The sequence below is a fragment of the Haliaeetus albicilla genome, chromosome 7, assembly GCF_947461875.1.
Source record: "Haliaeetus albicilla chromosome 7, bHalAlb1.1, whole genome shotgun sequence".
In the NCBI taxonomy this organism is placed as follows: domain Eukaryota; kingdom Metazoa; phylum Chordata; class Aves; order Accipitriformes; family Accipitridae; genus Haliaeetus; species Haliaeetus albicilla.
Window position 1 is genome coordinate 45238209 of NC_091489.1, and position 17739 is coordinate 45255947.

At 41.5% G+C, this 17739-nt stretch overlaps 1 protein-coding gene across 1 annotated transcript in view; it reads left to right on the forward strand.

Moving 5' to 3' along the window:
* The first annotated feature begins 1183 nt into the window (after positions 1-1183).
* The window catches only part of ARHGAP32 (Rho GTPase activating protein 32), a 259692-nt gene continuing 243136 nt past the window's right edge, over positions 1184-17739 (forward strand). The window contains exon 1 of the mRNA XM_069788197.1: positions 1184-1405. The gene's annotated coding sequence lies outside the window, so the exon portion shown is untranslated. The remainder of the gene's footprint in view (positions 1406-17739) is intronic.

The window sequence follows — 17739 nt, forward strand, 5'->3', positions numbered from 1 at the left end:
GCCACTACTGAAGGAATAAATATACACCAGCAATCAGAATTTTAACCTCTGCGGTCACCAAATGGCATAATTATCAGCAAGGATTTTCTACATTGCCTGCTGCCAACGAAATCAGGTTGTCCATTTCTGAAAATGCTAACGATACAATAAAGCATCTATAAAGCACATTATAAAGTGGTTGGGGTCAGCTACCGAAATGTGACACAGGGGTAACATCTCTATCAAAAAAGATCCTCTACTGAAGCATCGTGGGTCCTTTCATTTAACAAGGCGCTTCACTCATGTGGAGGAAGGAGTTTGTGGTTAATACCTAAACCTCACGTAAAAGTTTGAATTAACTTTGTCTGATAAAACAACACTGTCTCAAGACGAGGTTTAATACATCCGAAGCTTAACCGGAGGGGAAGGCTTTGTATTGTGAACGGGGTGTGCAAGTACTCTGTCCACAGGTAAGCAAGTGCCGTGTAAAGCGCCCTTCTTGATCTTGCACTAACACAGGGGAGGCGGGAGGGCCCTGGTGCAGGCAGGCACCCGATTTACACCTCTCCTGGCTGGGACCCATCCCTCAGAGAGGGAGCGTGCCTGGCCACATAAAAAAAACCCAACCAAAACCAAACCCACAACCCCCAAACAAACTTCAGGACCTCTCTGGCAAGATTTTGAGTCCTCTCCCTCCGACACAACTGCTCAAGCGAGAGGAGCAGCCCCAGCCCCACCACCCCCTCACGGAGAGGCCGCTGCGCGCCCCGCCAAGCCCCGTCCCTCCCGCTGCCTCTGCGGGGACACCCCCAGCGCCTTGCTCGGCACAAACCCCTTCCCTCCCATTACCAGCAGCCCGGGTGCGGTGCCTTTCCTCCCGACCATCCCACCCACGCACCGCTACAACCGGTTCCCCCCTCTTCCACGCAGCTCCACGCCGCCCCCGCGCCCACCCCGCTCCGGCCACACACCGCCCCGCTGCCAGCCACCCTCCGCTTCCACGACACCCTCATGACAGCCCCCTACAACGCCCCCGTCCTCCGGCCCTGCTGCAACCCCACTCCCCCGCGCCCACCCCCGGGGCGGAGCGGGCGGCCCTCCCGCCCGACTTGCCGCCCACCACAGCTCTGCCGCCGCGGCCCCCGGGGCAGCGGCCCGCCTTTCCCCGGCGTCAGGGCGGAGCTAGCTGAACGGCGGCAACGCGCATGGGCCCCGCAGCCTTTCTCTGAGCCGGGGTGGGGGGGGAGAAGCGTGTGTGAGGGGGGTGTGTGCGCGCCCGGACGCGGTTCCCCCCTCACCCGGCGGCGGGGCCCTTCTTCCCCGTCGTCTCCTCACCTGCGGCGGCCATGTCGGGGTCGGCGGCGGGACGCGGTTGGTAGGACGCGCCCGGGCTCGGCGCCCCCCCCACCCGCTGCGGCGGAGCGAGGTGAGTGCGGGGAGGGCGAAGGGCTGAGGGGTGAGGTCGGGGATGGGACGGGACGGGGGGTGGGTTTGTGTCGCGATAGCGCCCAGCACGTCGCGAAGGCGGCGCCGGGGGTGGGTGAGGGGAGGGGGCGCGGGCGGCGGCAGCCGCCTCGCCAACGGTTTGGGCCGTTACCGCCAACGGACGCGGCCGGTGCCTCGGGGGACTTTCAGCCCGGCCGTGAGGGGGAAGAGGAAAATAAACAAATAAAAGAAGTCGTGGCTCTCTCGTCGTGGTTTTTGTTTTCCTTCCTTTTTGTTTGTTCGTCTGTTTTGTGGCTTTTTTTTGCGTCCCCCCTCCCGCCTTTTCGCCCGCGATTAATGGCACGCGTTCAGTCGCCGCCGTCCTCTGGGGAAGGTCTGTGAGGGGGGTCGGTTTGCCCGTCGCCACGAAATAATTTGCTGGGAAAGAAGGGAGAATCGGGGGTTTCAGCCTGCTTCTGCCATTCCCGTGCTTTTCAGGCGTGGGGGGAAAAAAAAAAAACCCGGCGTCGTGCTCCCCGGCTAGCGTGCAGCTGCCGTCCGGCTTTGTGCTTGGCCCTCGTCTCCATTGTGTAGGCTGTCCTTTGTGGTATTTTTAATGGGGCCCTTTTAATGCCTTGTTAGATCTTTTCAGGTGCAGCGAACGTCCGCGGGTCTGCTTGGGTCACCGAGGGCGCTCCGCGAGAGACATCAGTAGGGTCGGAGACTGTGTGAAATGGAGGAGTGCCCAGCAGGCGTTTCGTGTATGCGTGCGTCCGTGTGTGTGCGAGCGTGGAGGTGGTTTTATCTGGAAGACCTTGATTAGCTTTCTCACCAAATTGCAATGGGGAGGCAAGCACGGGGTCATGTGAGGAAAGGTCTGTGCCACGTTTGGACTCTGAGCGAGCAATGGCTTCAACTTGAGAAGAAGGTAAATTAAGCGTTGAAACTTGCATGTGTGTACTCGCACACGTTACTGTTTTCCTTTTGCAAACTATGCGTCCCGTCTCTCTCCCCTGAGAACCCGTCTCGTATCGCAGACTGCTGCACCAGACTGGACCGACGGCTGTTGAATTTTAAGAAGTTGATGGGAACAAGTCATTTTTTGTTACATCTCTATACTTTCCACATCAGATAGTGCAGAAAACAGCACTTTGGACAGAGGCTCGGACAGCCTCCGCTGGGATGGACGTCCAGTTTGTTGTGTTGGTTGATATTGTCATTGGTAAGAATGCAATTCAGAGGGATAAGTGAAAAGGCAAGAAGGTGGAAGCTTAAAATATGCTATTTCATTTCAAGAAAGAGCTATAACCCTAAAGTGTATTATCCAAAGGTGACCAGACACTCCTCTTTGATAGGGAGCAGAATGAGTAAGTTTTCAAGGCTCTTAAAAGAATATCTATTTCAGGTGTTTGCTATTTGAGCATGGGATAGATACCTTTTTCTACAGAATAGGGACAAACGTCCTGCACGTGCTTATTTAGAGCCATGCAATTTCTTTCTCGCTGCACAGATGTCATTTCATTCCAGTTTTGCAAAATTAGGTTAGCCTTGAGTGAACAGTTTATTTTGACTGGTAAGTAAAATACTACGTAATCTTCGTGATAAAAGAGCAAGCAAATACTTCTTGCGCTTGGACTGATTTGTTTTCGTGAAACTTACCAGAGGTTGCTCGTAGCATACCAGGGTGTGTACCCTTGTATAGCTGATGGTTTTATAATGTTTGAACATATTGGAGCCATCTGGAAGAATCAAAATTTTATTCCTTTGAGGGCATATAGTGATTGAGATGATAAAGGGGGGGGAAAAATGGGGTGGGAGTCTGGCAATATGCATTTTGTAAAACCTATTATTTGGGGAAACGACAGAACTGAAAGTGTTAATGTGGTATTAATACTGTGCATAATGTACAGAAGTATTAGTCCATTGCCAGAAGCAAATTATTGTTCAGTTTTTCGGCTTGTGGTCTTAACCTGGGATTTGTTTGTTTAAGGTATATTTGTCAAGTTTTTGAAGAAACAAAGAACGTCTGAGGCAGGTCAGCAGAAGTATCACTGGGGAATTGTTTTACTTTTCAGATTTTATGTATGTTTGTAGCTGGATGTTGCAGTGTTTTTATATCACTTGCTGATGGACTGTGAAACATCAGTATCCCCGTTTTTAGTCTATTTTGCTGTAACGCAAAGTGAGGGAGATGGTGATGTCATTGAATTTAAGGGGGAAGGATTGCAATGGTGACTTACTGGCTGGGGAGAAGATCCTAGAGGGAGTGGAGGAAATCTAACAAAAAGAGGAATAGTGCTACTTCGGCCATTTTCCCCTGGGCTTCAGTTTCTTTTGTGAACTTCTGAAAAGGAACTGTCATTTTGCTGTTTGAATGCATTGTTTTGCATGAAGTGTCAGACCACATTATGGGGATGACTCCAGTCAACTTCCCCCATTTCAAAACAAACACGTCAAACATTGTAATGTGTTTATACAAAAATCCAGCGTGTGTTTTTCAGGAATCCAATATACATATTTCCAAAAATAAATGATGTTTTTCATACTTTATTATGGCTAGAAGAGTTTGTATAAGACAGAAAAATTGGAATGGGTTCCCTTGGCCTTTGCGTCCTCTCCACAAATAAGAGGAAGATGTTGGCTGTTTCGTGAACTGGGGGATTATTTTCATTCGTGCTTCCTCTCAAAATATTCTCATCCGTGTAACAGTTACTGTCTGATTGCAGTTGCAGTAGCTGTGAGCATGGCAAGAGCTATTGTCTCTCAGTTGTTGGCTTGGTACCATTTTGCCTGATCCCAGGGTAAGGGCAGAAAGGGTAGAAGATATAGAGAGATCTAGGCAAATCTGTAAATTTTACTTGCACAAACCTGGACTAATTGCTCTCGTGGGACTGTAAGTATGGGTGGCTTCTGTCAGGTGCAGCATGTGCACGTGTGGGGCCAGTTCCCGCTTGCAGATGTGCTCTTGAACTGCAGCTCCGGTCTCTGGTTTCAGCCTTTAGTGGACTGCAGCAGCATCTGGTACCAGCAGAGCCTGTGAGCTTGTTGGTGAGGGGATTTTACGATGAACGTGGTAGGGCCGAGCTGAGAAGGGTCCTGACAGACCCATTCTCCTCCAGCAGACTCGTGCGAGAATTTGAACTTGAAGGTGAGCACATGTGACGTCTGTGCCTGCAACTGTGAAAGTTTTTCAGATTCACTGGCTCTGGTAGCTGCCCTCGGGATGTCTGATCCTGTAATATGAAAGAAACAAATGGAAGTGTTTATCAACTTTTAAAGTCCACAACTGTTTTCCTTGGAAAAATAAGTCAATTTGGTATCTGGGGTGAAGCAGGTCAACAAGTCTGGTCAGTCGGAGCATGTGGATTTTCACAGTGATTTCTATTCTTATGCTAATCCTTTGAACAGGCTGGCTGTGCACTGTTAGCCAATGTGAGAGAAGGGATGTGCATACTGAGGACACTAAAGGGGAGCCATTTTTTGTAGTTATTATTATGCAGATTAGGCCTTCCAGCCAACCAGAATTTGGAGGATCGCATAAGCTGAGGATATAATGCTGCAGGTCAGCAGTCGTTCAGCAATTCTGAGCTGCTTTGATTGAAACTGTTTCATTTGAGTGTTAATTTTGCAGGGTTTTTGTTTGTTTTGTTTTTTGTTTTTTTTTTTAAATCTATGTTGTGGCTGAAAACAAATTGTTATCTTTGGTGCTGAACAGTTAAAGTTGGAAAACTTAACTTTTCATTTTTTAATTATTGTGTTGGTTAAAAAGTGTAGGAAGGCAGCAAAGATGTCACTCCATTGATACAGCTGTGAGCTGCTCATTTGAATCCTACTTCTACTTCTGTTGATGACTTGCTGTGTTTCTCCCACACCGTTTTTTCTGCATTGTCTCAGTTTTTGCTGTGTAAAACACTTCAAATATATGGATTGTTGAGTAGTCTGTGTGCGTATTTTCCTAGGGGTATGCGTGCATGCCAGTTGAAGCCAGGTAAAATATGTAAATCTTACTCGGAAGAGTTTGTTTGTTTGCTGTGTATTTGTTTCCTAGAAATAGGAAGTAATGAACTAACAGAGAAGTCCAAAAGAAATGCTCCAAGTTAGTATTTTATTGCATGTTATACATGCCGCAACTGTATGTGGTGCTGCAACTGTATGTGGTTTCTCTCCTGTAAAGATTCCTGCTAACGTCCATGGGGGCGTCTGCAATACAAGTTATGAGACTGGGGCTGTTGTTAAGCATGTAAGGAAGGCTTTGTGTATTTTATTTAAGTGGTGTTTTGCGTTGCTGGAGTCTGTATATACTTGAGTAGACCAACTTACCATATTTGTGTGTATGTAGTGTTAGATTCTTTGTAAGTGTGTGAAATAATTAAAAACTGCCCTGTAAACTATTTAGTAAATTGGATTTGCTTTACCAGCAGTGGGACAGGAAGCTAATCGTGTTTAAGCTGATGTTGACTTTTGCAATCTGATTTTCCCTGGGAAGAAACTTTATTACCTAGTTGTTAAATGCACAGTTAATTAGCTGCTGATTTTTTAAGCTGATAAACCGATGCTACCAGGTTTGCTGTAATCAGTTTGGTAAATGTGCCATGTATATGCTTCCTTAGGTTATTGTCTTGCTTTTTGATTAAACGCAATATTCATTATGATCATACTAATGATTTGAATATATTTAGATGGTATTGTCAAGTGACAATTATGACATTTAACTGTTGCTGTTCACTGGATGTTCTTTTGCTCTGTGCTTAGTTACACATGTGTAGTTCTGGAGTTCATAGTGTCATCTAGGAATCTTGTAACAGGTGAGAATATGGCTCCGTAGCTCCTGTCTTTTAACCTATAGTTTTAGAAAACAAAATACCCCCAGATCTCCACTTTTTAAAATCATTGTTTTAAGAACCTATATTTTCTTTTTAGTCTTGTTTCTGTAGTGAAGTTGCAACATTTTGAACATGTCCTGCTGATGTGGCTTGAAGTCACTAGTTGAAGCGATAGTTCAGCATAAACTACTGATGGATGAATCATTCATCCTCTTGTCATTTCAGTTGCTTTTGCTGATGAAGAAGCTGCAGTTGCTGCCCCTCCGTTCCCTTCCTGGTGTGTTCGATGCTTTTGCCTGTCCACATCTCAGCCTTTAATGTTTGTGGGTGGAAAAAATTGATTTAGTGTATCCATTATAACTCTTTAAGAATCAGGGAAAGTGGAGTTTCTCCCATTCCACCATTAATTCATTAAACCAGGACCACAAGAAGTTTGGAGCCTGGCTTCCTGTGGATTTCAGGGTAAAATTAAATGCTTAAATACCCCTGAGGTTATTAGTTGGATGGAGGGACACTTGGTCAGCCGCAGCCTGAGTTATGGCCTTAGACCTCCTTGTAGTGGATCTATAATATAAGGGTCACATGGTGTAAGGCACTGTTCTTGGATAAACTCACTGCGACAGTTCAAATTTAGCTTGTGGGTGTTTGTTTACTTTTTAAGCAGGCTTTATGCTAGTTGAATAAGTTGTCAGTCCTGTGTTACTTTTAATTTGGTCTTGCTCCATCTTTTCTGTCTTACAGCAAAAGTTTGCTCGTGTGACATCACATGCCATGATTCAAACTTGTGTCAGTGGGTAGTTCAGGAGTACATGGACATAGTAGTGGTCCCGCAGCCATGGCCCCAGAATCAGTTGTAGAGAAGGATAACAGTGATTTAATTGCTACTGGTAAGTTGCTTTTAAGATACAAGGATGAAAGGTGGTATTCTGAAAGCTTTGTCATCACTTACTGGCAGATTGAGATAATCAGTTTTGCTAAAAATATCTTTGATGGCAAGGTGTTAGGTTCTTAAGCGATTTGAGAATTCTTGCTTCTTAAAACCATTTTTAATCCTCTGTGTATTTTGTTATCTGAGGTATATTTATCACCGACTAAACAAATGTCTATTAAAATGTTAAAGTTAAGTTGCTTTTTTTAATTTCACTAACAAAGTTTGCTGGTATTTGGGATGTGAACTTTTTGGTCTCAATACTCAAAACGCTCGAGGTGCATGTAAGTGCTCTGGGGGAAAAGAGAAGATACAGTCCTTGGTGTTTTGAAAGCAGTTTGATGGTTTTTTTGGTGCCAGTGTAAAACCAAAAAGTTTTCCAAATCCAACTGTTACAATTTGGACATATTCTTACTGACTTCACTTAGAGGCATAACCATGGCTATTATGAAGAAGAATGTAGTTGGAAAACCCTTGTTTGATCATAATTTTAATTGTTGCAAGAGACTTTGAATATTTGCTGGGATTTACCCCTTTACTCCTTGTTATGATTTATGAGTGTCTTCATTAGATTTCATAATAGCCAGCCTAATTGCTGATATCTTATGTGTTGTGTGTTTTACAAGAAGCATCTCTAGAGAGTCAGCTGCCAACTGCTAGGAACAGTCAATCTTTTAAAAGGGTAATTTCAGTATTTTTTAAATTTATTTTTAATTCAAAAAGCCTGTTATCCTGCTCAATAATGCACCTTGCTTGTTTTTCCTCAAAATTTACATAGCAGCTGATACCATCTGGTAGAATCTTTACAAATTTTATCAACGATTTCCATATTGGCTTTTCATGGAATGTGAATGTATTTCAGTAGCTGCTTTCCATAGCTTGCCCTTATGATCATTACCTCATCCCTTACACTCTTGACTGGGATATAAACAATAAAAATTCCAGTGCATGTGTGCGTGTGTATGTGTGTTATTTGAAAAATTGCTGAGAGATACCACTTTTGCACTAAAATGTAAAACATGTAGAACTTTATAATAAACTCACAAATGAATGAGCAATAGCTATAAATACTATATTCAGATAAAATGAACAAATTTCTTTGATACAACCTGTAAACCAAAGTGTGTTGGTCCTTCCTCGCTCGCCTCTGTGTATAGGCAGAAGTGTAATATGTTTGCTGGAGGTTGATTCAGTAAGCAGGAGTTGATTTTTATTTCAGAAAAAGTTCTGATAACTTATTCTTGGAAGTGTAAATGAGATTCCATAGTCCTTCAGTTGCATGATGCACAAGGCAAGCTTCACATGTGAAGTTCAGTCATTGGTAACTGCTGCAGCTTATTTCATTGAAGAAACAGGAACAAAAGTTTGTTTGTAACTACTCTGGAACTGAGAACAAAGGCTGCGGGGACCTTTGAACCTTTGTGGCTGTGCATCTGAAGGAGGAATTGTTCAAGAATAGGAAGAACTGGCAGAAGACCAGAGATCTGCTTTTCCCTACATCTTTCTACAACAGTGTTCAACAACTACATTTAAAGCAAAAAAAAAAGTTAGTTAATTGGAAGACTTTCTTACTTGTTCTTCCTACCAAGCTCTGATTTGATAATCAAGTATGCAGGACTGGTTATTCTATCATTTCTTTTTCACTGAGGCAAGCTTTAAACAAATGAATGTGTGTGCTTTTTCTCCCTTTTTTTTTAAGAAATCTTAATGATTGATTGCATCCTTAAACATTTTGTTCTCTCTCAAATGTTCTGTGCAAATAATTCTGGCCTGTGAAGCAATTTGTTTCGCCTGCTTCCTGGTGGTGTTCTAATTTCACAATTATTTTTCATTCTGCGATAGCTGACTCCTCAAGGAAGATGGGAGGGAATAATCAGTGTTCTGAAGAAATTGCTACTTCTCTGCAAAATGTGTTGACTGGCACGTTGAGGGTTACAGTCTCCAGTGGGTTGTCCAGCATGAAGGTTCTGCTTCAGGCAGCAATTTGTGCCATATCATTCACCTTCATGAATTTTACAAGGGTTAAAGGTAGGATGAGCTGTACTGAAAGAACATATTCCCTAAATCGCTTCATGCGGAGGGAGAGAAACCACAGTATTGAGTGTTTATTATTCTTCTTTGCGTGATGAACATAACGCACCAGCTGGAAAAACCGTGGTTGTTCATTTCTATTTCTCAGCCTGTACATGTAGCTCATAAGTGTGCTCAGGCATGCATGTATTGCTCACGTGTGTCCCTGTTTCTCTTGCTGAAGAAATACTCGGTGCTGGTCTGGAATTGTTCGGACAGAAGGGAAAGGCTGGAGTTGCCCCAGACAGTCTCTCAGGAATCGAATCAGGTCTGCCCCGCAACCTGCAACTCGTAAGACAGCTGGCAGGAGGTCAGTGCTGTCGAAGTGGCGGCACAGTATGAGTTCTTGCATCTGGCGTTCTTCTGGCTGGCTTCGTTTGGTCACCGTTGGAGAGGGCACGCTGCATCATTTTGCAGGGGAGTGATGTTCAGGTAGCTGCAGCCAGCTTGGGCTGTTCTCTGGGTCACTGGTCCTCAGAAAAGCACAGAAAGAATTGGAAAAGCTCTAGATAACCAGAAGAACTGTAGCAATCAGGCATAATTTAGTTGATAGGTAAGTATTTCAAGCACTGATTCTTCTTGCTGCTAGAGAGGAAAACAATCCATTTCTTTCTTGGAGTGTTAAGTTGTTAGGGGCCTTCAGTCCCTTTTTTCCTTTTTTTTTTTTTCCTAAGGGGTGCATGAATGAAGGGGTGGCAGTCAGGGTGAAGTTTATGTATATTTTTATGTTGTACATTCAGCTTGCCTTTTCACCTGTCCCAAACGTCTTCTCTTGCTGCTTAAAACTGTTGTCCTCTTTCTAACCTTTGGCTGCAGTTTCTATGAAATTAGGCTGTGCTTATAGGGAAATTCAGCTTTCTGTCTTCCAAGCAGTATGTAAACCTGGCTCCCAGGAACATGGGGAAACTGTATGGCGGTTGCCCTTGTATCTTTGAAGTTCTTTACAGTATACTAGTTGGTTGTCGCTGTGCTTTTTGCTTCCTCCTCTGTTAAGAGGTACAGCAGTTTGAAATATGCAAGTAAGCTATCATTTTTTAAAGATTTCACTATAGGGAGTATTCTTTACCTAATACTTTCAGTCATCCATATGCAAAGTGATTGCAAATTGCATAAGCAAGCCAATACATCCTTGGCTATTTAGCTATGGAGCCATATTGCATTAATTTAGGGAGAATTTAGCTGTCTAGAATACAGCTTAGTAGCTTTCTGAACGTTTTCACCTAGATTACAAGAAAACTTTTTCTTGATTGCATCTTCGCTACAGGTACCCCTTGCATTTCCTGTTCGTCAAATGCCAAGTTTAAAAATTAAACCGCAGTTAACTTCTAAGATTAAAATTGGAAATGAAAACATATAGATCAGTGTTTTAGAAAACTTTGTCAGTTCTTATCACTAGAAAACATGTGTGTGGAGGAGGGATGCCATATGGCTGCTAAATATAACACAACTTTCTCCTGAAAGCAGTCTAAAAAGTACAGAAGTTCAAAATCTGGTATCTGTGTTTTTAATAAGAATGTGCTGCAGATTTTAAGAATCTTATGAGTGCAAACTAAGGTAATGGGAATAGAGCCAAAAAGTAATCCAATAAAATTTAAGTATTTCCTGTGAAGAGGTGATACTGGCTGACACAATGGAGAGATGCTCAGCATCTTGCAGATACTGGACCCTTTGTTAGCAATTTCTTTAAAGTCTAAGGCTGGTAATAGCTGACCAGGTTACGTCAGTTTTCTGTGCTCCCTACCTCTAGGTCCAACAGCTTGTATTCTTGTTTTCTTTAAATATTTGCACTGTTACATCCCAGTGCTGGGATGCTGGAGAACTTGATCTCCTGCTGTAGCTGTTTGAATAAGATCAGGAAAATGTGGTTGTGGTGGCAAGACTTGAGAGTAGTTATTCTGACTTTTTAATTTTTTTTAATTTTAATTTTTTTTTAATACTACTCACCTTTTATGTTTTTGTGGAGATGCTGCCAAAATAAAGATGATTCCATGTTTTAAGAATACAAATATAATTGAACTATGGTAGCATTTCTAGTAAATCATTTAGAAGTTTTATGTGTGTATGCATTTGAAAGGAATGAAAATTGGCGAAACAGTGTGCAACATAGTATTTCTATGTAGATTTTAGCAGTGGACATTTTTTGTGAAATACTTTGTCAAGCATATTGGCCGTTTTCTGATGGGAAAGCCTGTGAAGAAAACAGAGCTCCAAAATAATTGTGACCCCCCCCCCCCCCCCAAAAAAAGAAAATTTTTCCCTCTGTGTCATGCTGTGTCTCTGTCCTCTTTTTGAATGGACACATCCAAAATAGGTATTGAATTTCTGATCTAGCAAGGCATTTTAGAATATGTCTAATGTTAGCATGTGAGCAATCCTAGGGCTTCGTATAGGATAAAAGGCATTGCTGAACTGAGGCAGAAATATCTGATAGGAAAAGCTTATCCTGGAAAGGAATCAGAAGAGAAACTATGTTGGTTGTATTCCTTAAGGCCTTTACAATATTTCAAAGGGATGAGTATAGATTTACTGATGGGGGTTTGGTGACTAAAAATGCAGTTATGCAAATCACAGCTTGTTGGAGCAGGGAGAGTTAATTTATGCACTCAAGCACATGTGCTCTTTCACTGTTTTCTCTAAGAAGTTGAATTATGGACAACAAGAATGCACTTTGTTGTTCTTTAATAATAAATAACAGCATAGCAGTTTTGATCTTCAAAGCACTGCTCAGACCTTAATTAATCTTCATAATAGTCCTTTGAGAGAATTAAAAATACTCCCTATCCTCTTGGACAAGGAACTCCTTAACATGGAGATGTTAGAGGATTTGCTGAGGGCCATATTGTCAGTGACTGCTGGGACAGTCGCTCAGAAATTCCTGGCATTGCGTACTTTGGCTAGGTCTTGAGGCTGTGTTGCTTCTCTCATTTACGCGTTAAAATTTCCAAAAATTTGAATACATAAAGAAATGTAGCTCTAAATTCTTTGTGTAGTTTTTGATTTCTATCTGAGTGTTAACTTATGCATATGTATGTTGGAATTTCCCTTTTGAATATTTCTGTAGGCACAAAGTGCTAAAGGTTTGTGCGCGTGCATGCGCTGCTGAGAGCAGCGTGTGGGAGCAGGTATGCAATATTACACTTCAGAAAACCTGGGTCACAACTTTGTATTACAGGAGTGGCAAAAAAAGTATATATGGCTTTAGAGTCTGTAGGACGCATAATAAATAGATAAAAAGTGTCTCTCAGCCTGCCTTCGCTGATCTTCCTAATTCTTTATAAGGTTTAAAATATGGAGAAGAGGAGGAATTAATGTAGATGCTTGATTTTCAAGGTTTTTGCTAGGTAATTGTTGATTTGCATTCTAGAACAGATTTAAAGAGTACATCCCTGTCTGAAAACCTGTAGTCTACATGTGGAGAATAAAGTAAGAATAGCAAAAGAAAACTGAGGCTGTTCAACTCATCTGGAGAAATGGTTCAGCAGGAATTATAATCTAAAGGTGGCAATCTCTCTATATAACCCCATGTGACCAGAGTCTGGAGAACAGTGAGGCTTTGTTAAATGTGCATTTTTCTCACAGACAATAGGAGGGAGTATTCATTAATAAAAGAACTGTGTGAACTTGTTACCGCTGCACATAAGGGACTCAAAATGCTAGCTATCATGAGAAATGCGTAGATATATTGCAGTATTCAGGTCTGTGTTAGATTCTGACATAGCAGACCCGAGGTCAAAATGTTTAATGCTCTTTGTAAACTCAAAATAGTTTTTCATAAACTGGGGTGCTTCAAAATAACAAGTAGCCACTGACTGGTGTTTTTAGAATGAACTCCAGCTTTGTTGTAAAGCATTGTAATTTCTGCTGGAGATTGCACCAATTTGCATGAGGAATGAACATGGAGCTAGCTTGCAAAGTAAAAATCTGACAACCTGTTAAACAGGTTGAAGAATTCTTCAGTATGAACAGCTAAGTCAGCAGAATGCTATAACTAATGCCAGAAAACCCTGTTATACGTAACCTGGTGACCTTGTCATCTCAGAAGACCTTGCTGACAGCATGATGCTTCCAGCTTTGTTTGGGTGAAGGTCTTTTCAGCATTTCAGCATTGCCGTGGTTCAAGAGCTCCTAATTATTTGGTACATGCATTCAGAGGAAGAATCTGGGAAGTGATGTAGATGTCTTTTTTTTTTTTTTTTTTTATATCTGTTAGAAGTGCAGTGACTTAGGCTGACTCAAGGGTCAATATGAATACTGTGATTTGTTTTGAATACAAAATGCAAATAAAATGTCCATTTAGGAAAGTTGTTAAAAATTTTTAGAGTTCTGAACTATCTAGTCTAGTCTTCATTCTAAATACTGTAGAGATTTTTATTAGCAAAATTGTGCAAATAACATGTTTTCCTATGTTGGGCTTAGGCATTCTGTTCTCTGTCATTTTTGATACATGAGAGTAGTGAATCTTGATTGATAGAGGGCAGAAGATTTCAAAGTTAGGTAACTGCAGCCCCATAACCTATATAGTGCACGAAGCGTAAAATCTTCTGTAGGTCTGCCTTCTCTGAAATGTGTTACTAGGTTTCTGGAATCTACTCAAGTCTTCAGCATGATAAACTGGACACAGCAAACGAGTCAGAAAATAATTTGTGTATTGTAGTTTCTCAGGTACTGTGACAATAAGGAAAGGTATTGGTAGATGAATAACCACGTGATTCTGGACCATCTGTGTCTGATAACCGATATGTGAAATCCGATGGGGTAAGCTTTCAGAGGCAGAGATCTGATGCCTTTCTCAAGCATACCCTGCAAAAATGCTGCTGGTTAAAAATAACATTGGGGGGCATGAACTTGAATAGCTTTCACAAGTTTTTAAAGCTATTTTTACAAATACAGCAGCTTCAGTGGGATGACAGTAATGCACAGGAGTGGTTTGTTGTTTGGTTTTTATGCCTGGAATTCACTTCTGGGCCTAAGTGTGTGCAAACGCACATAGTGCTCCTGCATACCCTGATAAAGGCCCTTTTTTCCCTTCCTGGAGGGCATTCTTCATGCTGCATCATAGCAAACTTCTTTGAGACTGGAGAGACTTTGGTATCTTCTTAAAAAAAAGTAAAATCTTATTCCTGACTGGCATTATGAGCATTACTGATATTTCATCTACCCATAAAGACTTTTAGAAATTAAGATGAAGGTATTTGACATGTTAATGCATGGGCTTACATAAATGAGTTAAAGTATTAGCTTTTAAGTCTTCTAATTCTTGCCTGAAATTTGCTAGCAAGTTGCTAGACGAAGTGCTGTACGAGGGGCTAGACAGTAACTGTATAAGAAGGAGACATTGAAAGATCTTGCTGTTATATTTGATTTTCCAAAATAACAGCATAGGCAACTTGTTCTTTTCCCAAATGCTGCATATTCTAAATCCGACTTCTCTCTGTGGTGTTCAGAGGCTAACTCTTCCTTTAGGAACAACAGACCTTGTAAAACACATGACAGCGATGCATGGATTTTTCTAGTTGGTTCAAAAGGTCTGAGTTCAGCAAGTCTAACAAATCAATAACTCCTAAGAACTCAGGTTGTTCTTGTCACTTAAGAGAGTGGCAAAAAAAATTAGTGTTTTTAAGTGAGGCGAGCATGTGTGTTCAGTAACGGTGTGGTCTTAGCTCTGCATGTGTCAATGGCACTAGTTTCTTTGCAGAATACACTGACGCCTTCTAGCCACTGAACTCGTGCATTGTGGGCTGATTTGCCTCATGTTTGAAAGGATTAACGTTGGAACAGCACGTGAATTTTCTTATATCGCTGCTTAAAGTAAGATAGTTCCTGTTTGTGTGGGGAAATATGGATAACATGTAGCTTTAGAGAATGCTTTTTGAAAGATGATTTGTTAAGGTTGTTTGCTGACTGACATATGGTATGACATACGGTGCTATTTACCACCTCGGTGTCTGAACTTACAGGGAAATGATTTTCTTTTTTAAACATTTAACTCTATTAAGTACTTGTAGACATCTTCCAACATTGTTCTGGCCAAATCAATTTACACTTTCTTTTTCTGTTTGTCCCATCTGTTTGTGACTGTTTGTTTTCTTCTTTTTTTTATGTTGTAAATAGATGTTAGTGTTTCAAGGGCTGAGGGTCTCAGTAGCAACTAGCACTTGCAAATCTCTCTTAACTTTTTATCTGCAGCCTTCCAGGTGTTAGGTTTCTCTTACCCTCCTATGAGATGGACATGCTTGCAAGGCCAACTATGAGGCTGGAAAAATTGCTCTCTAGTAAAGTCTAGCGTAACATCTTTCAAAGTCATCCTAGTTCTCCCCAGGAATAACAAACTTTTGAAACGGTGTAATCAGTGAGGATGAAGAAATGATGTCAGAGGTGGCGTTGTTTTGTTGAAAATCTGGTTTGTGGTGTAAGAGGGAAAAGATGACACGGAACAAGCTGTTATCTTAAAACCTGGGCAAAAGTAGCTTTAAGACAGTGGAGTTTCAGGAAGAATACATCATGCCTTTCAGCCCTGGTGGAAGATGTTGAAATGAAAAGGCTTCAGAGGGAGAAAAAATGCTCTGGACTTTATCAGGCATGACTCCTGATACCATGGAAGTTACTGTTGGGTTTACTGTCTTCCAGCTGGACCTGTGTAGGGATTGCAATGAAGATACTATTTATTTGTTTTTATATTACTGTTTTTTCAACAAATAGTTTAAGTATTGCCCTTAAGCATATGCATAACTGCAAATCTTAAAACATGAAGTGAAACAAATGCTCAAGTGTAGATTTATATAAAGAGAAATGAAAAAAGGACTTGAAGTATGTGGGGGGGGTTGTAGAATGGCTTGTGTTTTCTAAGCTTGTTTGCATCTTTCTAGCTTATATTAGTCTCATTTCTCTTGCAGATGCTGCAGTTTTACAGAAGGAAAAACTGTGAATGTATACAAACAGTTTGAGAATTTTTCTTTTACTCTGATTCTACTTTTGTCTTCTCCAGTCTCATTGGGAACAGTCTGATTGAAATGTGGATATACATGCCTGATAAAACAGTGTGTCAGAATTTCTTCCTATCTGTCCCACTTCTCTCTGAGTAATCAGTCACCTTGTGAACATTGATGTAGAGAGAAAGCAATAAATGTTTCTCCTCCCCCATTCTTCTCTGCTGTACTGCCTTTTTCTTTTCTTTCTTTTTTTTTTTCCCCTAAGTCACTAAGGAAATGGTGTTAAAAGTTTTAAGCAATAAACTTGTATAGACTGCTATATTTGCTGCTTAAATGTATTGGTGGTAGAAAAATTTGAAGTGAAGGTCTAGCTTCCACCAGTTTCCTGTGTTTCCACTCTATCCCAGATACATGGCTAGGTAATCTCATTCCAGGATGCTAAATGTTGGTGCTTGTAATGTATTTAATGCAAATAGTAAGAAGCATGTAAAGGAAAGGGGTTTTTACTTAGGTTATTAAGTTCTTCATGGTGTGAGGCTCTTTCACTAAACAGAGAAAAATATTCTTATATGAAGCTTTGCGAAGATTAAGAGATTCAAAACGGCGTGGATTTGTCATTTATAAATTTGTTTCTTAAAATTAGTTTTTAGAACATGGCGTAGTGGTTGAGTAAGTATGTCAGAACTGCAGGATAATGCAAGATAGGGAGGCAGTTTAGGTGACTAGTCTGACGCTTAAAGCATAGAGGAAGACTTTAAGAGGCTTTCTTAACTATATAAAACGTCCTTGTGAAAGTGTTTAAATGAGGGTTGGTTTTGCTTACAGAGGCCATACATTTAAATAAGCTTAAAATGTAAACACAACTGCATGCCTTCTGGGGGAGACATAAAACACCACACTCTTTTTTTTCTTCTTTTTTCTTTTTTTCCTCCTTTCCCACTAGAACTTTGTGCTATCCTAAGTTCGCCGAATGACACCTCTTTTGATCGTATTCAGGAGAATTGTTAGTGTTTTGAAGTAAGTTTTATTGTCTGTAACCATTCACATTGAATTCTAGCGATTAAACACCTGGTGCCATAGTAAAATAAACTGTATTCTATCAAAGTGCTTACTGCCTGGAGGACTATTACAAAATCATCAATCTGGTAGTCTTTTCCTTTTCCTATATGTGGTAGGATAAAAGATGTTCTTTACAGGATCTTAGAATTTAGTGGAGGTGGAAAACTACACGCCAAGTGGGAGAGAGACTTCATGTAAGTGCCTTGTGATCACAGCTCAACCATTCTAAAAGAGGGATAGCACAGGAAGCGAAACGTAGCCATCTGCCGGTGGCCATAAGGTCTGTGTGAACGCTGCTGAAAAGTTTGTTGAAACAACTTCTTTGTGAGGTAAATGTTACTTGGACTTTGCTAACCCTCTGCAGGAGTTCCACCCACAGGATGCTTTCTCCAGAGGTGAGCAACGCGGTTATTAAAGCACCTAGGTTCAGGTCTGCAAGTGCCTAGAACCCCATGGCTTTCAATAGGGGGGGTGTGCTCATAAAGAGGAGGTGATTCCATCAAGTCTCCATCTGTCTTCAAACAAA